Below are 26506 nucleotides of genomic sequence, written 5' to 3'. Positions count from 1 at the left end.
CTTAGACTACAAATCCAGATCTATTAAGCTAACATAAAAGTGTTTGATAGAAGCATAGGCTTAAATTAAATATAATCTTTTTTTTAAGATTCTGAAGAAATTATATTTTACATTCATTTAGGTTGTGCTGAATTTCCGTTCTATTTAGACATACCTATAAATAGATTTCAGGATAGAATAAGTTTTTATGAAGAAAATAAAAATATATAAGTCCACTTAACTTTCAACCCTGAAGTTAGTTAAAAAGTGGTCGTTATTGAGATTTTCGAGGGGGATTATGTTGTCTACATTGTGATTCTAAAAAAAATATTGTCATTCGTTTGTTTCCTATAGTTACAAGCTGATTGATTGTTGGAATAACAGTAATATTTCCTGATCTTTTACTTTTCGAACAATAAACTAGGGAAGGTGTGTTAGTTGATCTATCAATGATTAAATCTAGTTACTTTTAATTGATTTACATATGAACTGAAAAAACTTTCACAGCCAAGCTTGAATATTTATCTTGTTTAAATCTATTCACAGAAAGTGATATGTTCTTGGTGGAGAACATTTATTGAACACTCACAGTCTTCGTTATTCTTTCCGTTATTAATTAGTGTTGTATAACTGTACATTATTTGGAGTACTCTTAACAAAACTATGACATAATTATACCTAACATCAAATCATTTTTGTAAAATCAGTTTTTCCTTCATACTTACACAGAAGGTTTCTTTTTTAATATAAGTGGATATTACATAATGGCATTTATGATGCTTTTAGAAAGAAAACTACTTCCTTAAATTGGTTCATATTTGGATTTTATTATCTTCAACATAACTAATAATTTTGTCAGCTATTAAAGCCATTAAACTGAATTAGGTTACGATACGACTGAACTCCTTTCATATTATTTGTAATATACACTACTTTCCGTCATAATTCTGTTCATTGAGTGACTGAGCGCTGGATATTGCAGTGCAGGTTTCGCTAATGATTTCATTCCGCGTCTGGAGTTAACCACATTTTTCTATTGTTTGCAGGTCCAGTGCACCCCAACTTGAATGCTGAATGAAAAACACAAGTTCAGTTTAAAGTCTGAACTGAATACGTCGCAATCACTGACTACATAAACAGGAAAATGACCGAAAATGGTGAATATGATATACGTAATGAGAATTGAGAAAGTTGGGGACCCTAGCTGATTTACTGATATTTTCTGGACAATAATAATTGGTTAAAAGATTTCAAACAGTAAGTTTGAAATTAATTGGTTTATTTGTTTGTTCATATGACAATATCGGCTTCATTACTTAGGAAATAAGTAAGTGGAAATTCAGTTATTTATTGTGACATAAAGGTCAACTTGAGTAATTTTAATTCTCCTTCAGATAATTTGGGGAGGGGGTCGTCGACGTGCACTGCTGAGGAGTCCCATGCTAGGACGAGACGGCAGTTCAGTACCTTCAGGTTTTCTATGGTGGTCTAGCTTCAGTTGACTCGTGAATTCAACTATAAAATGTATTAATATAAATCAACCAATCAAATATATGAAATATTGACTAAATTTTTCTAAAAGTCCTTTTTTCTATTCACAGAAATAAATTACTGTGAATAGTCATAGATGAATAGTGGCTAGCAGTGAAATCTAAGACGCGCGTTTCGTCCTATTTGGGTCTCATCAACTGGATGAGCCTGCATCTCACAGTTGATGTTCACTCTGGTACTCGAACCCAGTACCGTTCGCTTCAAACGCCATCGCGTTATCCACTTAGTACCTGAGTCCTGATAGCAATTTGCTTGTGCGATGTAGTATTGTAAATAGTATTTATCAAATTTCCATTGTTTACTTTAGTAATTTATCCAATTTTTTTCTACCTTTCATTCATAATTTGTGGTAATTTTATATAAAGTCAACAAAATTGATTGAACATTTGATAGAACTGCTAAAAATTATTAGTATGTCTAATCAGTAGTAAAATTTGCATTCATCTACTTATTATTTATTGCATAGTAGAATTCAAATTAAATAGAAATAGTATACATTTGAATTAGCCAACATCTCTTCTACTGTAGAACAAAACTTAAAAAAAGGTGAATGTTTTGAGTTTTATTGTGTTTCCTGAGCAAGGTATTTTAATTGTGAAGCTTCAAGGAGACAAAATTGATTATGGACCTCATTCACCAATTTGTTCGCTAAAATTCAACTAATCACATGATTACAGATCAACGGAACCAGAATTTTAAAAAAAGTACAATGACAAATAAAGTTAATAGAACACCTCGGCTATTTTCAGGAAAAGTTATTGGAATAAGCTGATTTAGCTCCTGTGGAATAATGAGACAGCTCATTTCTACACGAAGTGAGAATTGATGCTGTGCAGAAAGATGAATAACGTCTTGCAATTAAACCAATTAGCTCAGAGGACACAGCGCATTCAAAATATCTACCTGAACTGGAAATGCTTCCGTTCATTTTAAAAGCAAATATTTCATACAAATAATCCAACAAAAAAACTGAACTGTTTTAAATAGTAATTATAAAATATATGCTCTCAATGGGTTGAGAGATCAATCATTTGCAACAGTATATATCTTGAAATTATTTGTAATTATAGTCAGTTTCAATCAAGAAAAAGTTTGGGATAATATCAATCTTATCTGTAAGCGGATTTGTGGTGATTATATTATTTTTATCAGTTGAATTCACAAGTCAATCTAAGCTAGATCACTATTGAAAACCTAAGAGCACTGAACGACCGTTTTGTCCTAATATAGGACTTTTCAGCAGTGCGCATCCAAGATCCCGCACCCGGGACTCGAGTCCAAGACTTACGATCTCGTGCGTAAGCGCTTAACCTATGGACCATCTGGTTTTCAATGGTGGCCTAGCTCAGATCGACTCATAAATTCAACTATTAACATTACTACATTCTCCACAAATCCCTACTCTAAAGTAATCGTATTCGAATTCTTTTATGTCATTTACATACTCCAAGATAATGCTGTCAATTGTATAAAAATAATAATCAACAAGTATGTGAATAAATTCTTTCAATAGTGATGATAATCAAAATTTATATTATCAAAGAACAGTGAAAATAAGCATAATAAATACTAGTAATAGACAAAGAAGGATAATAAAAAGTTGATTTCATAGACTATAGGATTATGCTAATGATAATTACGATAGATTGTCGATTATAAAAAATAAAAAAAAACAAACAACCTACTATTGATTACAATTATTTCATAACACAAATGGTTCTTAGTATGAATTAATGATCAAAAATATATATAAAAAATGGATCTTTTCTCTGTTTGGTATTCGTTACAATCATATTGATGTTTCTATTTGATCATATTATTTTGACAATATTTGGAAGAAAATTTCAGATTGTTATTGCATCAGTGCAACACCTTGTGTATGTGGAGCATTTTTTTCTCCATGGCTGGAGTATAACAGCAGCTTCCCTGAAGCTAGTCTTTGTTGTCCAACTTGCGTCCAATGTGTTTCAGGTTGTGCTATTTCATTTATGCAGCGATTTGGTTGACTCTCTCGGTCTACCACATTGTACGAGCATTCCATGTATCTAAATTAATGGTTGTTCTGGTTGTCAGAAGTGGTATCGGCCTAGTGGCTTCCAAATGAACTCGGCTTTCACCATGAGGCGTTCTAACTCTTCCAAATGAAGACCTCCTAACTCTCAGGGCAGAGTTTAAATTATTTTTTCTGGCGAGATGGGGTCTCTAACCCCATACCCAACCCTCCTTCGTTATTCGGGTTTTAACCGGCAGTACCCTCAGAGGGGCTCCAGGTGGAGTGAGTTTGTTACTGAATGAATAATAAATCGTTTTTCCACAGTTTTTTAACTTCACTGTAAGCCAATATAGATTAGTCACGGCTTTCAAGGATTTATTATCTTGAACAATGATTTTGCTAAAACGAAATCTAAAGGTTTCTCTTAAAAAAGTTTACCATAACTGCAAATAAAGATAAGTATTAAGAATAATGAATTGTTCGACTTTTATTATGATGTAACTGTATTCATTTAGGCAACTATTGCTGGAGATTATGCATAGTTTGATATTATTAAATGTTAAGGAGTTTAGATAAGCATGATACTATTGAAATTCAGTGAATTTGTGTTAAAATGAAGAATTACTGAAAAATCCCAAGCTTGAGAGAAAATAGATACAAAGTGTTTTCCAGTGTTTTTCCATTTAATATTAGTTTTGCATGGAAATAACCCATGAAACCTTTATTCTTTAATACATCACCAAATACTGTTATTTTTATTTGAAAATTATAATTCACAATATTCTTAGTGATACTCTTACATCTTAAATTATCGACTTGTGTAAATTGCTTCACCAATTACTCTTAATCAAGAATAACAACTAAAGGAAAAAAATTATGTTTGGAATTAAAATCTGTTGTTCAGATGATTGTTACAGTCAGATATTCTCATTGTAATAATAATAAAAAGGATCATTTTCTTTTTTTTAAATGTTATTTCTTAACATTCATCACGATGAGAACTTATACCTCAGTGATCTTACACGTTCACAACATTACTGTTCTCATTTATGTAAAATTTTGCATAGTACACTTCATGAACTTTCGCTTTAGGGTGTTGAATATCAATTTACCACTGTTATAAAAAAATTATTTCAAACTTCAGTTTTTTTATTGAGACCATGAGTCGATAGATGTTAGACCACCAATGAAAACCAGGAAGCACTGGACGGTAGTTTCATCCTATTGTGGGACTCCTCACTAGAGCGCATCCACGATCCCGCACGTGGGACTCGAACTCTTGCGTTCGCGCGCAAGACTGAAGACCCTGATTTTACTGATGACCAGCACTCAGAAACATCCAGTTGATAAGTTCTATAAACTGCCTAAATATCTGGACTACCTGTTGCTGCCATCTAGATATTTCAACAAGTTATCTATTTTTTTGTTTGTTATAACACATTATTATATCAAGTGGTTGCATAACATACTCAGGGTTTGAATCCCGCGAGCGGGTTCGTGGATGCTCACTATTGAGGAGTCTCACAATAGGACAAAACGGCCGTCCAATGCTTCCAGATTTTCATTGGTGGTCTATCATCAATAGGTTCATGATCTTAATGAAAAATTTAATAATCTCCACAACCCCTATACTGATATTCAGGTGAGTTTGTGAAATGTTTATGACCTTTCATTGTACAAGTTACAAAGATGTACAATTGGAGACATCGTGGTAGTTGGTAATATGCATTGAAAACAATAAATATTATTCAAATGTCAACTTCTGAAATGCTAATATCTAACTGGTGATCACTCAATATTTATCGACAATATCAATCATGAAATAAGAAGCAAAAACTTGCTGAAATACTTTGTGCTAAGAATTCCATATTGTACTATGAATATACTATTGAATAAAGCTAATAATAATATATATGTCCATATTTTCACTATCTGTCATTTTTCCTCAATCACAAGTATCTTCTATGCTTATGGCACAATATATTGTATGAATAAAAATTATATTTATTTATAAATATATTTTACTGACCTTAGGAAAAGTAAATAGTCAACTAACATAAAATATTCATTATAGAAAATTATACTAAATGAAAATGACCTCTCATATTTTGGCTTCCTGTTTTCTTTCCTTTCTTCTTTCTTCTTTTTTATTAAAAAAAATAATATTTTAATTGTTTATTTATAAGAACTGCTCAATGAGGAATTGATGAAGTGTTATTATATTGGACAAAAAAAGAACGAGATGTAACGAGATGTCCATATTATTCTTTTAATGTAGATATTTTTAATATGATAATTAAATAACCTCTGAAATAGGTTTTGTTTTTTTCTGTGTGTGTGTGTTTGTATTTGTTCTATGTACATTTTGAGGACAAAACAAGGAGAAATATCTTTTGATTTAATCATTTCTATATTTCTCTTTCTCGTAGCATTGTTGTATCTTTTGAAATAGAAAAGAAGAAAACAATTTTCTGCTACAATGAATCACATAATAATGTTAACAGAATAAACATATACCTTTGAATGGAGATAAATTTGGAAATGATAGTTGGTCTTTAGAATTTTTTTTTCTAGGTCAAATACATTTATATATGTATACGGATATGAAATGTATTAGTTAGGTGATGTAGGTTACTTTCCGTGTGTTCAATACAATTGTATGACTGACATTATTTACCTCATTTGTTGAACTTGTAGACAAAGGTCATGTCAGTAATAAGTAGCTTATTTCTTTTAATAAGTGACTCAATCAAATGGAACTATCTATGAAGTATTTTTTTTCAAATACTTAACAAATTTTGAGATCTTGTCCACATTGTGAACAGAACAGAACAGTTGGTAGTCTATAAATATATACATAGTACATGACTTTTCGGGATTTTCACTGTTTTAACGTAAAATGTATTAAAATTAGCTCTTTCGTAAACGGAATTATGCAATAAACTACATTCGAGCCAAATATCACAGTTTTATGTATTGATTAATATTGATCTTTGCAATACACAATACTGCTGAAGTATTTGAACATTTTATCAGGCTCCAACTATACAGTAATATAAATAAGCAGTTCTAGTTATAATTTTGTTCCATTTGCACCTTAATCATATTCGTTACGATTGATGATATATATATTCTTTGGATTAAGAGTAGTTTTGTGATTTATTGATAACTCTGATGTTATTTTCTATCAAAATGATAGGAACGTAAAATTCAGCATCGATATCATAATGCATTACTTTCAATATAAATATTCAATATTGCGCAAAGGGCTAATAAATTCGGAACATTGAATTCAATACCAGCGGTCGTATTATTAGATAAGAATCAAAGGTAACAAACTACTTACTGTATTTTGATAACGAATGACATGAAAAGTAAAGAGTTGAGGCGAAACAAGCGTTTCATATTTTCTAGTTTTCATTAGTTCTTCAGTCGGTGTAAGATATTAACAAAGAGCGTTCTTAAAAATCGTAAATCTCCACATCAGGTATCAAAGTAGACTGATTAGATCTAAATGACGAACCAGATGGAAAATGCAAACATCATTACATTTCATCAAAAATGTCAGAAAATTATCAGAGTAATGAGATACTGTTTAAGCATTTTAATACTCTTCTCCTAAGATATTTCGGCAATGGATGAAAATCTGGAAGAACTAGATGGACGTTTCGTCCTAGTATGTGACTCCACGATTCTGCTCTCGAAATTCAAACCCAGGACCTACGGTCTTGCGCAGGAACACTTAACCTCTAGACCACTTAGCCGACATCCAAACGTGTCAATGTCTAATATGGATTGGATGAAGTTAGATATTATTTGAAACTGTTGTAATTGATTAATCGGAGGCTAGACGTTCGCTTGCGAAATCAAAAGTCCTGAGTTTTAATCCTGCGAGCAGGATGATGAATGTGCACCAGTGAAGAGTTCCATACTAGGACGAAGCATCCGTCTAATACTTCCAGGTTCTCAATAGTGGTCTAACATCAATCGATTCATGATCTTAATCAAACATTATGAAGTATAGATCTTATCATTAATATTTTCTATCGATGTAAATGACTTTTATCATTATTCTCAATGAAGAAAAACAATTTTTTCGAGAATATATAGTTAAGTCAAAATTAATCAACTGAGACGTATATATATATATATATAAATGAAAATTTGACATTTTAACACTTGGCACTTTTTTAGATTAATACATACTTCGTTATATACTTAGATATATATTGGAAGATGAGTTCTTAAAAGGAATATATTACTATATAATTAAATGAATAATTAAAATACTTATTTTTCTCTTATAGGACTAATAATTGACATCCTAATGTTATTAGGATAAATAATAATCAATCCATATGAAGTAATCGTTAATTAAAATTATACATGTCCAATATAATAAATATCTATCAATATTCGATAGTCTATTCCGTTTACTTTGTTAAACTCTACAAATTATTTACAAAATTTAATGGTTATGTAGAGGCTAGTATCCTCTATATCTGACTCCAACAAAGAGTATTCCTGTTAACTTAGTATTTATTACAGGCTAAATCTCCTAGTAGAATCATGGATTTACTTGAGATTATTCAAAAGCCTAAACGCCAGTTATAGAAATAGTTTATTTTTTAAGATTGGTAAAATCTGCAAGCGTACATGAAGCAAGCATATAGAGAAACCAAGTGTGCGTGTGTGTGAGAGTGTGTTAAAAATCCATATATATTTATGAGTGTTAATCAAGTATGGATACATTATTGACTATCTGTGTAATACAACCAATGGGAAAATAGATCGAAAATTGATGTGCAGACATGTGCTCAATCAGACTCACACAGAAAATTACTTGGTTGATCAAGTGTCTACATTACAAAGAGCAGACAAATAATACAGTAGTTGAATGGGCTTACTATAGTTATAGTAATCTTTTTGTTTAATATATATAATTAGTAAATATCAGAATGATGTTTCGTTGTACTATGGAACTTTTCATTTACAGAAAGCATTCATGATCACATAGAGAATTGAATTTAGGACTCTTAAGTCCTGTGACTAGATTACTGTGATTATATGGTGGTTGGAGGTAGTCGACAAGAAACCCTGGACCCGGGTTTCGTGCTAATCGGCACTCGTCAGCAAGGTGTACCTGTAATCTTGGGGGAACTTGTGCTCCCTGGCGGATTCTATCCCGTGTCACCCAGCTTCACAGTCAGAGACGTCACCACTGAGCTATCCGGGCCGCGACTGACCTCCTGTAGGACTGAGATGTAATCACAATTGATTAGGTATCGAGTCACCTAGACTGGTGGCCACATTGCAACATGGTCGATAGCATTCGATCTGCATTAATAAGGACTTGACACACATGACATTGATAACCACCCAGTGATCAATCAATTGTGACTAGATTACAGTCTATAGACTACTGAGCAACTCATTATATTTACACTTATTAGTTGAAACACAAATACTTTAACATATCGAATATGATTACTTAATAAATTATATTGTCTATTGGTTTCATATATATGTGTTTCGTTTGTAACATAAGATGATTAAGAAGAATTGAGACTTTTTAGTGAGAACATATAAGGATTTTCATTTAAATTTGATCCAATGTTATTTTCTTGAAAAAGCTTGGACCAGATTGTCGGAAGAAACGCTCAATTTATTTCAGATTTATTCGTTGAGATTTAACAAATACTTTCTTCTTTTTTAGTGAACACCGTGAACTTCTTTTGATCTATCAGTAGAGTGATACAAGTCCGTTTAACTGAATCATGTAATGTAACTAAAATTGCCCTTTATTTCGAGTGTTTTGTTATATAAGTATAATATTTGCTAGAGTATTTTTCTAATTATTGGAAATAATGAAAGAACTATTTTTGAATAGATGGCTACATTGTCATGTTGATCTCCATTATCTGGCTTGATTTATTAATAGTGATGAACGTTCTTTTTATACACGTGATAGAATCAATTTCTACTTCCATAATACTCCTTTTTGGTAATGGAAACATGGCGAGACTGATCCATCTATAAATAGAAACGTGAAAATTAACTAATCTGACAAATACACATATATGAAAAACAAATTCTGTAATCATGATAATACCTGGATAATAAGTGTTGCATTTAATACAAGTGACCGCTTATCAATCAAATATAAGGCACAAAATGTTGCATCAGTTGAACTGATGAGTACATTTAATCTTAATCGATAGGATTTAATCAACTGTCATATATACTGAGTTAAACCACTAAGCACCAATGACCATAACTAACGCGAATTCCAGACAGTATGAATATCATCTCTTTTTGTATACAGATAACAAACCAAGTATAGTTAATCAAAACAATTTCCTAACGAAGTATCTGATTTAGATTTCACTGCTAAAATATATTCTCTCATATCAAGTAATTATCACTATCCATTTTTACTAACAAAGATAAATGTTGACCACATTGAAATTAACCAATATAGAGGTTGTTTTATTTCATGCTTAGTAATACTTCATTTCAAATGACTGATTAACAGATAGCATGTTTTAAAATTCTAATAATTATGTGAAGTACACTTATCAATCTATTTCCTTTTATTAATTACATGGTAAATACTTATTTCTCATAGACAAATAAACTATGTCACAACAAATCACTTTAGAGTTAAAAGCCATACAGTATAGAAGAAAAAATGGATTAATTTATAATGGATTAGAAATTCATGATTTAAAATTTAATTCATTTTTTTCAACTTCTTCACAAGTACACTTGCTTTTGGATTATTAGAATGAATTCTAGTGGATTTGATATTTTTCTTCTATAATTTAGTTATTTCAATTGATTAAGTTTTGGATACAATTACTCGTTTGCTAACAAAGTCCTCTTAATTCTTTGATGAGTACAAACTAATAGTAAACAATATTATTTGAAGTTAAATTCGTGAGTCAATCTAAGCTGGACTACAGATGAAAGTTTGGAAGCACTGGACGACTGTTTTGTCCTAGTATAGGACTCCTCAGTAGTGCACATCTATGGTATTACACGCCACGACTCGAACCTACAATTGATAATATTATTTAAATTAGACGGCAAAAATTAAGAATTCGAAATATGTGAGCAAATATTATAATATTAAATAATAATAATGATTCGTCAATATTGTAACACATCATTTTGGATGCATTTATGACAAGTTTGGTATCCATTGACTTCGTGTATCAACTGATTATGAAGTTTGACTTCTGAAATTATTTATCAAAATCAGTTCAATCATTCCTTTTATTTGTTAGTATAGGGGTTCAAGTTCCAATTGTAAGATTATATCACCTTTTCTTACAAAGTACTAAAGTTTGTTAATTTCTTTATAGTTTGACCTTTCAAATATTCAGGTCACTATGGTTCAGTTTGTACCTGTTTGTTTTAGTTCTCTTTAAAATTGATTTTTCATTGAAATAACCACTTATTATATAGAAATATTTATTCTGATGATGGTTTTCGTTACGAATCACGATTATCTAGGGTAACATCAAAAATCTGTAAGTTAGGCTTTTACTTGCCGATAGTAATGAACCTTTATCACCCTAAATCGAGATCTGATTAGAGTTGGTCATATGAATAATGAATTCCAATTGAGTTTTTTGAATAGTGACACTTCTCAAGAGATTCATAGGTCTTTATGTTCTAATAGTCTAATGCTATACAAACTATCATAAAATTCAAAATGAATGGTAAGTATTTCTCAATGAATATAATTTTCTTATTACTTGTGAACATGAAAGCATCCGAATGTCTTCGTATTCAACAGTAATTGAACTGTAATCAATATAATGCATTCTAGCCTCTGGTTGTCCATTAACTTATATTATGACCAGTTAACTGTTAGACTTAAAGTTCCAGTACACTTACTGAATATTTCATTGTGAAAATAAATTGGTAAAAAATCATCAAATTTATTTATCCAGCTTACTGACAATCCCCTCTTGAATACTATCAATGCCAAATAGGTTATCAAGCTTTATATCAGATATTATCAAAACCTAATCATCCTTGAAATCTGTCAGCGAGATATTGGATTATAAACCGCGATTGATTAACAACGTGAGATCATTATATTAGGAAATCATTTTCAGCATGAATAACTCATTAATAACCGATCTCACTTCAAGACTGAGTCAGCTGCTTATGACTGCTTGGAAAGCTAACTGTTTGAGCAATATGAGGCTTTAAAACTATACTTTATGTTTGCTGTTTCCTCAAGTCTTTCATTCGACTACATCAAACTGTCTAATATTAGTTAAATTTACCCTAACATAAAAATCTGTTCCAAAATTCGATTATTATCAAAGTGCATCTATTTAAGTATCAGTATAACTAAAAACCAGGGAATATTTCTAATTGAAATTCACACAACAATTATTGTTTGCTTAATCAATTAAATGAAAGAAATTTGCTGATTATTGTGCGGATAGATACGATTAGGTTATTATTTTTCAGCAATACATTTATATAGACAGTTCTGTAAGAAAAAGAACTTAAAGTATTCCTTCTGCCTTACTATTACCTTATTATGCACAACTTCTTAGATTTTTATGTCTAATTCTGTTAAACTAAAAAAATCCGTGAATGTAAGTGTGTGCAGATGTAAAGGAAATTAATCCAAATCTTCATATGTATTTATGGTTGAATGTAAAAACTAAGTTTTTTTTGTTTGGGAACATGTCAATCATTTTACATTTTGTGGTATAACTTCCCAGCAGGATTACTTTTTTTTAATACATAGTAGGTGGATAAAATAAATGTACACTAAGAGAATAGTACCTAATTGAACAGAAATTTTAAGTAATTTTAGTAATATTAACAACTCCACCTCCTACTGATATACAGGAGGAAACAAACAAAATTCTGTTCAGACAACACATATACAGATATTATCCGCATTACCACAATCAGTCACTGTATACACTTATATTTACATATATATATATTTTTTCTGAGGTATGTAGTTTAGTAAAGAAAATAAGAAACAGTTTCTACAATGATTCATGTAAAAAGTATCCTGTGGTTGTTGTGGTTGATTTCTTCCGTGTTTCATTTGTTTCTCACCAGTTGTTGGTACTGTTGTCATTGTTGTTATTGTTTCCTCTTACTGATGATATTTTAAATAACTTGCCAGAAGAGACAATTGATAAATAACAACAAAAAGAGAGATAAAAACATACCAAGTGATATCAGTTTATTGGTTTAATAGTTGGTTAAGTTTTTGCTTTTCATGTATGATCAAATATGTCACCTGCATACTTTAATTTAGAAAGTAAAGTATTGAAACTTGATCTGATAATATTAAAAAAACAAAATACTGTAACAGAATATAGTGATATAAATTGATTGTTCGTTATAGGTGAACTTAGCATTTATATCTTGAACATGATTCATTCTACTTTCTGTACAATAGTCATAAACCGTGTACAATTAACTAATAAAAGAGAATAATAGTGAATATGAACCTCATCATTTTGTATTTAAGATCATCAAGGTGTTGCTTTTGTTCTAAAAATGGGCCATGTTCAAAGTAAGCGATATCCTCGAAACTCATATAATAGTATTATTCATGTTTTCACCGATAAATAGCTTTGAAATGAATTTATAGAGATCTAGAGAAAAGCAGTAAACAATTGTTCTCAACGATGAAGTGGAATAATTTTAAACTGTGCATGGGGAAATGTCTTGAATATAGGTCTAATAAAAAACTTTTTCATACTAGAGTGTTGTTGGAAATCAGGAAAAATTTAACAATGACCACTTTACAGGTTATGGATCTCCATAAGTGCATAAAGCTAATTCGACAGTGCACGAATCCCTTAAGCGAAACTTCCTGCATCAATCATGTGGACTTCAGAATACGAAATTCAAATGTATCAGTCTGCATTTTCAAGTCCAACAATCTTTTGAGACTATCTCACAGGTACACAGGATTTTAACGGATTATATATTTAAAAAATGGAATTATCAAATTTTAATCTAGTCATTGCATGATATCCTATTTCTTTACATTGCGTGTTAGTTCTGTCATGATGATAATAATTATGGTTTCATTCGCTTCACTTAAACAAAATACCGTTAGGAATTAAAAGGATGAAAAAATTCACGTTAAATAGTTCTTAAAACAGTTATATTTGAGGATGAAAACATGAAAAAAATTATATTTTATTAGATAACTAATAATCATAAGGGTAGGATGTTTATGGAGATTATTTAATAGGATAATAGTCTGTCACTCACTGACAGTGGGTAAATGACAACCGAATTCAGGAAGAATTAGTTGAACTCCACTGATAATGGCTCAACAGGATTGATATCATGACAAAAATCACTTGTGCACTCTAATGATGTTCATGCAACATCGTCAATTCCCTGTAGTTAAGACTATAGATTGAGAGTCAGTGTTTCAATAGTACTAAAAGAATAGCAAATTAGTCGCTATCATTAAGTAGTCACCATGATTAATTTGCGAAGTTTAATTAAACTCGGAGTGAGATAGATATTACTTACGACACAATTTCGTCCACAGATTGGAGTTGTGAATGTAGATGTATATTATGTTCCCGGCTAGAAACGAAGTTCTAAAGTTCTACCACTGTATTTAATTGCATTATATTTGGTAATTATATATATGTATATAAGTAAATTATGTATGAAAAGCCTTATTATTTTATCATTTACAAATTTAATTAATTTCCGAACATAAGTGCCTATAAACAGTAAAAATGTGAACTCTGATTTCCAAAATCCACTGACAATTTCCTTGACTTTCTCTTTGAGTGATCTAGGTTTAAATAACATGGGAAGTTTGGTTTCCTTTAAGAGTGTAGGCGTCCCTAGGTTTTGAGTACTTTCTGGAACATAATACAAACAAAGGACATCTCACAGATTATATCTATGCACCTAACTTCAAGAAGTTGCTAGAATTAATCAATACTTAAATGCTTTTGAATTGATATAATTGTTACAAACATTGTTTAACGAATAACAGAATTCATAAAAAACGTACGAGCCCTATTTTAAACATTAAAAGTTATTGAACAGTAAGCAGGATTACTATTTTTCCATTATTTGACGAAGAACGTCTACCGATCCTCTAAAACCCACGTTTAAGATTAAGTTCATGTTTAATATAATCATAGATAATTCTTTAAATTTTATTTCCGACAGTACAATGAAATTACTGACTGAAAAAATCCCAAAATATGTTTTCGACTCAAATGCTTCGGTTTATCTCACTCACCTAATTGAGTATTTCGATAATGAAACTAGTTTAATCATACATTCTATTGGAATCGACTTCTGTTGTACTGCTAAAGACAATTGACTAGGCATCCTATAGCAAGGTTTCGTGCTAGTTGAAGCCATTTAGGAATTCGTGTCCGAAGTTACATGGTACCTGGTTTAATCTTGGAGATTAAAATCAGTATTATCTAACTTTAAAATCAGGAGTTTAATTATATAACTCTTAGGGAAATAACTGACCTTTCATAAGACTCAGATGTTTACTCGCTAATAAATCATTTAATGAGAACTAATGTTTTGTTGGACTGATCGAATTCTATCGACCGGGTTACTGTATGTACACTAGATTAAATGATTTATCACCGCTATTATTTGGTTGAATCCAACTAACAAGAACTCAGTGTATTTTAGTAAATATTCACTCTTTATATGTATTAATAAAGATAAAACAGAAGTCTTCTACTTCTTGAGGATTTCTTTAAACTGTCCAACATCAAACAATGTCACTTAAACTACCAGTTACATGGCAGATTTACCAATAGGCTTCAATCAGTATATAGGACTGCAACTAAGTAATTATGCAATGAAATCAATTGATTTCTGTTTTGTAGTAATAGGTTCAAGACTATATAAATACTTCTATTTTATCATAGTCAACCAATCAAGAAGATTTATACATAAAATGATTGATGAAAATAAAATGATGAAATAACAAATGATTACAAACTGTTTACCTAAGTACTCTCAGCAGGTATTGTAATCTTTTTTTCTTGAATGAATAACATAAAACTGTATTTTCAGCTTTTATCAATTATTTGTCAAATTTATTTTGACAGAAATTCTTAGCTGGATAATTTCAATTGTAATTATTTTTCACTAAAACAACAATCATAATAACAACGGGGAACATTGATTTTTCTTTTGGTCTCTAGTCTTCATCTGTCAGTATAAAACAATATCTATCTCATACAGCCAGATGAATAACTTAGATGCTAAAATGAAATTCGATCGAATTCGCTTTGTGTTGTTTAAGTTGTATCTTCCCATTGTTATTTAGGGCTGCGATTGATCAGTCTCATAGTGACATATGTGTAACATGTGCGGATTGCTCCGATATAGCCTTAAGTAACAAGCTTTTTAAGCAAAGATGGATAGTGGCTAGCAGTGGAATCCAAGACGCGCATTTCTTCCTATTTAGGACTCGTCAGATGGATGTACCTGCATCACAGAGTTGATTCCATCAGGTTTTAACTGTGTACTAATTATATTATTACGATTTTCAAATCCATATTTACATTTTAAAATTTGTTATCAGTATGGGGAGTTCAATCCGTGTCGAGTGTAAAACAGTTATCTACCTCAAACAATTGGTGATGGGTTGTACAAGATCATGAATCTGTTGAAGTTAGATATTAAGACCATTCGATGGCGGCTCAGTGGTCTAAAGTTTAAGCTTTCAAGCTCGATACCGAAGGTCCTGGGCTCAAGTCCTCTGTGCAAGATCGTGAATGTGCATTGCTGAGTAGTCCCATACTAAGACGAAACGGCGGTCCAGTGCTTCCACGCTTTCAATAATGATCAAGCTTGGATCGACTAGTAAATTCAAATGTGAAAATACTTGAAAATTTCTCAATAAAATAGTGTACCATTTCCCTCATATCTATCATATCTCTTTTTCTGTGAGTTACTTTGATTTTCATTACATTATTTTATCCACTGACTGTTACGGTTAATTTTCAATCACATATATACATATGTTGTATGAAATAAATTGTCTCCTACTTTTGAAATAAAAGACTATTGTAGTAGGCTTGCATTTTTATTGTGTATACTGTTGCATATCAATGAAAATGTTTTTGAATCACATTTTGTTTTATCGTTAAAATTTGTGTGGTTTATAAAATCCTGTTATTTTATGTTTGTATGACCATCGGAAACTGTGGAGTTTTGGATAATTTGTGACTAAAAGAGTCCAACAATGTTTAGAGTGATGTATTATTCTTATTAGTGGCCTTATTCAATATTATATTACTGTTAGAATGGTCGCCAGTTAGATGTTAGCAGTTCACAAATCGACATTGTGATAATGTATATTCTTTTCAATGCATATTGCCAACCACGACGATGTCTCTGATTGGGCTCTTTTATAACTCGTACAGCGAAATTTCGTAAACATATCACAAACGCACCTGAAAAGTTTATGAGACTAATGGGCATAATGATGTGTTAAAACAAACAAGGAAACCGATAACTTGTTGAAATATCTAGATGGCAAGAATAGGTAGTCCAGATATTCAAGCAGGCCGCCGCTGATGACACTACACAACTACAGTTCTATTTCGTGGTGTGAGTGAAGTTGAACCATGAAGTCATAGTTTGGCAGTAAAAAGGCATTTTGACCTGGATTTCGTAGGTTCGGTCTTTGGAGTGATAGCAAATGAACTTTTCGCACTAGTCCTAAAGTAAAACGAAATAGCTATTTCTTGATTTTCAGGAGTATTTTGTCTAATAACTGTTTGTAGTGTAAACTATATTCATTTTAAACAAATATTTACATATTTCATAATAAATTTTACAATTTGAATAGTTTGTGACACATAACTATTAAAACAATTAGTCCCTTTGATAAATTTCGATAACGTAATAAGAAGACGAAGATTATCAGAACTATGTGATATATTAGCGCAGAGGTTAAACATTTATCATCCTCTATTGCTAAACAATATAATTGAAATAGGTCATAAGATTGATTTCAACTCGGCTTTTGTGGAGTTGTATAAAAGTGTAAAAGGGCGTATACTAAGGTTTATTGAAGCCTTAGCCATACGAAAATTCAAACCCCCTCTGTGTGTTCAAAAATAGTTTGTTCTTACCTTAAACCTACCCTGGTAATATTTACTTATTAGCCAGAGTGATTAGGTTTTGAATTATGTTTACATTATTATTATTACTCTAATCATTATCCTTATCTCCTCTTACCCCGTTTCCAGTCTAGTTGACGTTTAATTTTTATATATAAATGCTCTTCACAAGTATATGTGTTAGCAGATTGTTCGAAATGTATTGCGCTAATGTATCACATAGTTCTGATAATCTTCGCCTTCTAATTACATTATCGAAACATAACTATCAGAAAAAAACGGCCTTAACCATTAATACTTTTCATTGAAAAGATATTGACTTCATTGTGGAAAATAATTACTAGACCATAGAACATTATCTGGTATCTCAAATCCTAATGACATTTTTAATTATCAGTTTTCATGACTTCAACTAACATTGAATTTCGTTTTAGTTATAATTTCACATGTGTAATTCATTTCCCACTTAAAATGTAAACATTTATTACAAAAAGAATCTATTAAAATTATACTTTAATCTTACTTTCCCCTAAGTACAAATTGACTCATCGATATAAAATTATTACATTAAAGACTAGGGTTAAGGAACATTATACAGTTTTATGAACAAGGCGTTAACTCATCATTCAAATCTTTTCTTATCTTTCATTTCTCCTTTGAAAAAAAGGAATTGTTTATATATATATCATTTTCTTAAGTATTCCTTATTAAAGGAACTAAACTGAAATGCTTACACGTGTATGATATTTTCTATAGGACTTTTAGACAAAGGAATTCTAAATAAACCATTTCTATCATAAGATTATAATCAAGTGAAAATTTCTTTATTTATTCATTGAAATGATGGTGTATCTATAATGATTGACATAATAATAATAATTTTCTAAGAAGATGATCAATCTATGGTTAAGAATGGTCTTTATTTACATATAGTGTATATGTATATGCATATACCTTACAAATGTGACTTGATAAGCAAACATAATGTGCACTTTGCATTATGACAGACGTTGACTTTTAAAAAAGAAACAAAAAAGAAAACGATAACTTTTTTATTCAGTTTAAAGATTAAATTTCTAGAATATTCCCAAAAGATTCAATTTTAGTGAATTTTCTTTCTTTTTTTTTTAGAAATTTTTTATGGAAAATTCTTTTAATGCATATTTAATAGAGAAAATTAATATTTTATAAAATTAAAAAAAACACAAAAGAACAAGCAAACAAGAACGAGAACAACTTAAAACTGTATTGTTTACTTGTAAACATGAATTTTACGGAGTACTTTCAGTATAAAGAACTTATTTCGACTGTCATAGTATTCACCTACATTCTTATGAAACGAAAAAATTATAGTCATTTAAATGTTGAATTTATGAGTCAATTGAAATTAGACCACCATGGAAAACTTGGAAGTACTGGACAGCCGTTTTGTCTTAGTATGGGACTCCTTAGCAGTGCACGTCCACGATCCTATCTCACGTGATTTGAATCCACGATCTATCGGTGTTACGCGCGAGCGCTTAACCACTAGACCACTGGGCCGGCATCTAACGGTGTTAATGTCTAACTTCAACCAATCCATCAAAAAATTATAGTTTTGATTGTTATTATTATGATTATTTCGATGACTAAAATTTTAGATACTCTTAAATGTTATGTAAATAGTTACGTGTTAAGAATTAGAAGAGTAACTGTCAATTCGATTGCTTTAAATATATCTCTAGATACATATGGTAGATTGTCATTTCTTCCTTTCATAATTGATAGTAATTAGAATTTGACAAAGCTTAGAAAACTTCAAATTATCTGCATTTTCCAGAAATACAAGTTTATTGTTGACAATTAAGTAAAAAAGTATGGAAAATGCTAAACGTATTTTTCTTCCAAATTATCTGTCACTGAGGTTAATGTGAACGAGAACAGTAGAATGGATTTGAACGCAAAACTACAGAATCTCTCAGTAAAATTTGAGAATAATACAGTGAATTCTTAATATGCATAATGTCAATCAAATGTCTCAAGCTTGACTGTTCCTTTGCAAATGTCAGTGAATCGTTTCAGGTTTCACTGTTCCTTCACTTCCATACCAACTGCTTTCTGTTCCCGTTCTTTCCTTCTCGATCTTCTCGACCTTCTGCTGTCAGATATTCTATTGTTAACTAATGTCATATAGTACTGATGTCGATATGAGTAGCATACACCACAATGGAATAGTAGAATAATAAACTTATTGTTCAATTATTAAAAATAATTTGCTTTAATGGCAATGCACGTGTTTCTATGACTTACTGAGAACCAATTTTTATATTTCATCAAACTAGAAATAATTATTTTAATTTGTATTCATCTAGTTTACTTTTATTAAAAATGTTGATAATTGTATAGACTTATGAAGTAAACAATATCATTATTAACGTGTAAATATATACAATGCAGTATACTTTTAATGAAGTTCTAAATAAGCTCGATATAAATACGAGATGAAAGGTGAGATTTAGTATATTTCGGTTAGTGAAGCATTTCATAATGAGCATTAATATGTTTTGTGTGATAAAGAATCAGTTTTGAATCTTCTAACTGTTTAACTAGATTTATTGATCTCTTATATCTCCGAGCTATTTAGAACGAAAGTGTGAATCATGAAGTAGACTTGGTGACATATAACTGAACATTTTCAAATGTATTTAAGGAGTTATTTTTAGAAAAGCATTGACCAAAACTCAACAATTATATCATAATATTCAATAAAAAAGTCGTTATTGAAGGACAAAACTTACGAGGTATGAGAAATACACAATGAGGTGAAGAATGTGATTGCATGTGTCTTGTAAGTTTAAACTGACATGTGTGGGTAAGAATGAAGAATTTTGGGCACTACAACCTTGTGACGATAACAGTGATAAAATACAGTAAATTAGAGTTCTTTCTAAAAATGTAGGAGTGATAGGTGAAAAAGAAAGAGGGGATAATTTATTAAGATAAAACTATAAACTGAGGTTATGACAGAGAGATTGAATTCTTCATCTGCCATCTAACTGCCCTCTATCATCAGTAAGCCTAAATTTCAAACTGACACAAGCTCACTAACTCTAAATGAGGTTAGAAAATCCACAGGTAATCTAGAAGGAGGGAAAGCAGCAGACCCGGATGAATTAACTCTTAAGATTTTCAAGGAATGTAGTCCAGTTTCAAAATAACGCTGGGTGAGATATCAGCTAGAGTCTAAAAGCTGGATGCAATCCCATCTCACATGTCCCAATCTCTAGTAGTCCATAAGAAAGAACAAAATTCCACTTCGGATAACTACAAAGCAGTCAGTATGACTAATGTAATATCTGAAATATTAGCTTCAGTAAACCTCAGCATAGAAATCCATCCGGGCTTCAGATTTGGAAATGAATGTGTGCATCAAAAATTGACTCGTCAGGTTTTCCAAAAACGACGCACTTACTGATATCTGATTATATTGATCTTTCTCGACCTTAGTCCAGAGTTCGACTCTGTTGAGCAATAGGTTCTATGGTACAGTTTATTATAGAAAGGCACATCAAAAGAGTGCATCAGCCTTGTGAAGGCTCTCTGCTCAGACACTATTGATCCTGTCATATCTTATGGTGAAAAGTCACCAGACATGTCAAACGTAAGTGGTGTTCATAAAGGCTGGTCACTAACTTCATTTTTGTTTAATTTTGTCGTTGATATCCTCTTAGTGAAAAATGACTTTTTTAACTAACCTTTTAAGGCTTGATCATCTATCAAGAAATTTGGTTATCGACCTAGAATATGCAGTTGAATTGATCGTATTTATTGAAGATGGTGACAAAGTGCACAGAATTTTGATACCTTTGAGCAAAAATGCTAACATACTTTGATACGTTTATATACCTCTGAATGTAGAATGTTAATTATAAACTGTTATTCGTCAGAAGTGAAGTAGCTGAGTGCGTTGATCACTTAGCTCATATTAGAAGTGTCATCAGCCCTAATAAGTCGGTATCCTATCGGACCTCCGAACGGGTTCAGGAAGCCCAGTTTTCGTTTTCCAAATTTTTTATTCATGACCTAGGGAAGATAAAATCTTCCAACCAAATGTTAGGTATGCAATACAACATTCCACTCTGTTTTAAGTTATGGCTGTGAAATATTACCTCGGAATTTAGAAGGCATGTTTAGGCTGAGGGTTTTTGATCATAGGTGTCTTCAAAACGCTGCTGCTAACGCCTACCTGGACGAGCAATTCTTGTTGGCGCAGGAATTGAAAGAAAGCTAGAGGCGACCAAACCGATATGTGGAATTAGGCCATGAAGTCTTTGACTATAAATCTGAACTATGTTAAAACATACAAACTATTTTGTTGAGGTCTGCGTGATAACCGTGATCAGTGATTAAAAACTACATATATGACTCGAAATTGTTTACCGTGACACAAATGGATTCACTTTTCAATTTCCTCTCGATCGTCAGTAACAGTACCTCTTCATCCTCACTTTTCCATTCTGTCTTTTTCAACCGTATTCCCAAGATTCATTATTTTTTATTTTTACTTTATTTGTTATTTTCATCTTTCTGTGATAATATGATACAATAATATGGGTCAACTCATAACTCTGTTAGGATCTATGTTGATGACGTCTATCCTAATAGAGAGCTAATAAATTGTTTTTATATACACAGCTCAGGTTTTAAATTGTGGATGACCAAATTCCCAGCAATATAAAATAGGATATTGTAGATATTGCCATAGGATGAGTTGGAAATTAAATATTCTGTATCTACCATGTAGTTTTTAAATTCAAACAATATTTTAACCAAATCATAAGTTTTTACAGGCTTTCCTTATGGATAGTTTAATTAAAGTACTTTCTGATAAGTAAAACACTACTAGATGTAATCTAAGTAAAACTACAGTATTTCATAAAGGTTTTGTTGCCAATGTTTCTTTTTTTTCAAGTTAGTCTGATAAGTTGTTAAGCAATAGAAGCTATATTTTGTTGTTTTTCCCCCCTTTGTTTACACATAAGAAAATAAATATTCTTGTTCTGATTCAGTAATTAATTAAAATTATTATTTTTTTGTAGATATGAGAAACATTCGATTCATTTGATTAGTAGATGAACTTTTAGGGCCAGTGGAATGTCCCTGAGCTCTAGCCAAATCATCCGGCAGTTGGGTTACTGATCATCAATCCTCTTCTAGGTCAAGGACAAGAAATGCACAACAGTTAATCGTATGCCATGGACTGGCGCATGTGGCGGTGGTCTTGTTATCTTCTCTGTACTCATTTTTATTAATATATTTTCATAATAACGTCATTTGTGTTACACGGTTTTCAAAGCAGCCATAGTACTTTGATACGTCGGAGGGGTGATCCACGTTAGGTGCTGACCGTGAGGTGTTTCTTCAAAGTTAGCTAATTCTTCACACCATTCCCATCTAACTCGAGTAGGCCTCCAATCATCCGACAGAGATCATCTACGTTGGTGATCTACAAACTGAAACACAAAAGCATTAAATACTACTCATGTTATTCTCATCAGATTCATGTTTAAGTTACTAATTAAACTACTTGTCATGGTCTCAAATAATATTGGATTTAAACAATTAATTTCTGTTCTCATTGAGTTTATTATTTTTTTCATTTTAAAGGTCATAACCCAAGTTATCACCAATTTTCTATGAGGATAATAATGTCAATATTATAATGTATTATTGTAGTTGTATCTTGCAGAGATGTTTACTTTTTTGTTCTATTTTTGTTATATTAGGTGATGTGAGTGGGTGTATTGTATATTAATGAGTTCCATCGTATATTTAGAGAATGTTGTTCAAGAAACTTAAAGTACATTTCTATTCGATTAACATAAGTCAGAGATAAAACGAAAAAATACATACTGGAGAATAAACATCTAGATATTCTTTAGCTAAATTTTATATGGTTAAGATGAAGTTGTTTTGTAATTTGGAATGTTTAGACATTATATTGACATGTGAAGCTGGTTGAAAATGTGTTAAACTATCATTGTACACAGTTGTTATGTTCATATAATTTTGTAAAATATACACTATAGATTTGATTCGTCTTTTACATCCGGTCCCAATTTGGGAAAATTGTTTATCTTATATATTATTGAATTAATTTAATTAATTCTAATAACAATCGTCATTCATATTTTCTTATATTTACTATTGGCTTGTAATTATCAGAATATTAATCATAAGTTCACAAATAGTAACTATGCTCTAGTGCAATATATATCTGACCTAATATAATAAGGTTGTGATACTCTGAATACAGCCTAATCACCGATAGAAGTTTATCATAAATAGCTGTGGTTAATCATTCAACTTTTTAGGCGTATTAATTTTTTCCATACAAGGTAATATTTCCTATGGTGAAGATTGTATGTATTAATTGATAAAAATTAAAAAGAATACGGTAATATGTATTGATACTACCTTGTCTTTTGAACATACATAGTAATAAAGTTCCAACAACCGTTATATATTTCTTTTTATGTTCGGATTACCCCATGGGGTAAAGATTCACCTTAACACAAGACCGAATTACAAATATTTTGATCTGACTGTATTCACATTGTCACTCAGTTATATAAATCATATTCGTTTCATTAAATCAAAGATGACACAATTCATGATTTAGATTGAGTTATAAGTAACTTCATTTAAACCAAATATAAATTTACACCAGATCAGTCTTGACTGAAGAAATATAAATCCATTTTGTATCGTTTTTTTGAAGTGAAGATCAACTCTGGGATACAGCTATATCCGATTGACGAGTACCAAATAGGACGAAACGTTCGTCCACTGCTAGCCGCCATCCATTTTTGAAGAATTGTAATTTTCGAATGATGGAAAAAATCGAATGATTCACTATTTATAGACTTCAGGAGAATATTACTAATTCATTGAAATAATTCTTTTACTATATTTTGATATCAATTTCAATGTGTTAAATAGCTAGTCATTTCTTGTTTTTCATAAGAATTATTTTCATTATCATTGGAAAGCATTATATATATATAACTTGTTTGCTTGCTGAAGTTCTATAACCTCCAAAGATCATTTGATTTTAAGTCAATGAAATGACTTTTAATACCTGATCAGAAGTTTAAATATATTTTCTTAATTTGCTAAAACAAGTCATCGAAGAATAATGATAAATATAAATGATTTATGATTTGAAAAATGCCACTAACTTCTCTTTATACATACAGATACTTTTCGAAAGTTTAATATGAGTTGTTGAAAAAGATACTTTGTTCATTCGAGCTTTAGACAAGTATTATCAGCCTTCACAGTAGGAAGTATTAATAATGACTCATTTATGAACTAAACAACCTGAAGGAATTAGTCATTTATCATCAGGGTCACTTTTTACAACTCCTGTTACTGAAAAAGGAGTATCAAAAAAATTTATTCACAAAAATCAACGAAATCAAATTGTTTTTCATTGTGTTTAATTTCTGTTGGAAAGAATCCAGATTATTGTGGTAAATAGAACTTTTAAGGCTATGTAGTCTTTTTTGATGCCTTATATTTCTGATGGAGGTTAACAGAGAATGCTCTTGATATTTAACCTAATTATCATTTATCCATATTATTTTTTATATCAGTAAAAGCCATATTTCTGCTGGTTGTCTTTTAGGAAAATGATAATTTGTATAGTGTTAAGGTGTTCACATGTAACCTATTTGTCTTATGCTCGAGATATTTATAACTTCAGGATTAGACAAGAATCTATCATGAATCTGTATCTTTGAAAAAGTATATTTATTGGATTTTGATTATACCAATAGAAATCAATCCTAATTTAGGGTTTAATTTCAGAGCTCTTTTAAAGAACATTTCAATTTCTCTCGTTATATTGATCTCACATCATGAAAACGCTAATAATGCTCTATTGAAGTTTTCAAAATGAATTAAATAGGAAAATATTAACAGAAAATTTAGTAAATTTTCGAATTTTATAGTTGAATTTATGAGTCGTTTAAAGCTAAACCACCTTGTAAAACCTGGAAATACTGGACGGCCGTTTCGTCTCAGTATGAGACTCCTCAGCGGTGCGTATCCACGATCGCGCTCGCGATACTCGAACCCAAAACCTTCGGTTTCACTCGCGACCTCTTAACCTATAAATCACTGAACCGGCATCTAACTCCAACTAATCCACGAAATTACGATACCATCCACCACTGTCTTCAGTAAAGCCATTTGCAATTTAAAACTAGCTTTTAATATAGATCGACATCAATTAGGCAATAAATAAATTATTTTATATAACTTTCAGAAAACTCAGTACCACCTATCTAAAAGCTTTCACTTTCTCTTATCTTTAAAGTGTAAATCTCACGATAAATAAGAAACTGTTAATTCACCAAGTTGTAATCTAAGTTGTAATATGAGTCTATCGTCATCTAATGTCACAAGAGATCATGTGTCTGGTTCTAGCTAAAATTACCTTTAAAGGCATGAAATCACACTAAGACATCTGAAAATCTATTTTGTGATTTATTTACTGATGACCACATGAGTGTTGTTTAGTCACTTAGTTTATAGAGATTTTTTACTTTCAAAACAGACCCAACTAATTATCTACAGAAATGTAACGATTTGAATAAATGTTGTAGGTCAGCCATATCATTAGACTTTGGTTTGATAAATCTGGTAGACTATTCCTCAAAAATAAAATTTATTTTGAGTTATTCAGGAACTGAGAAAAAATGTAACTGAATTATGACCGAATTAAGTAGATTCATGACAAGCTATGTTAATTATAGCCACTTAGCTAAACATAAAACACTCTATTATACTAAAT

The sequence above is a fragment of the Schistosoma haematobium genome, chromosome 4 (genome assembly GCF_000699445.3).
Source record: "Schistosoma haematobium chromosome 4, whole genome shotgun sequence".
Lineage (NCBI taxonomy): Eukaryota > Metazoa > Platyhelminthes > Trematoda > Strigeidida > Schistosomatidae > Schistosoma > Schistosoma haematobium.
The sequence above is the reverse complement of the archived record's forward strand: the minus strand, read 5'-3'. Positions refer to the sequence as shown.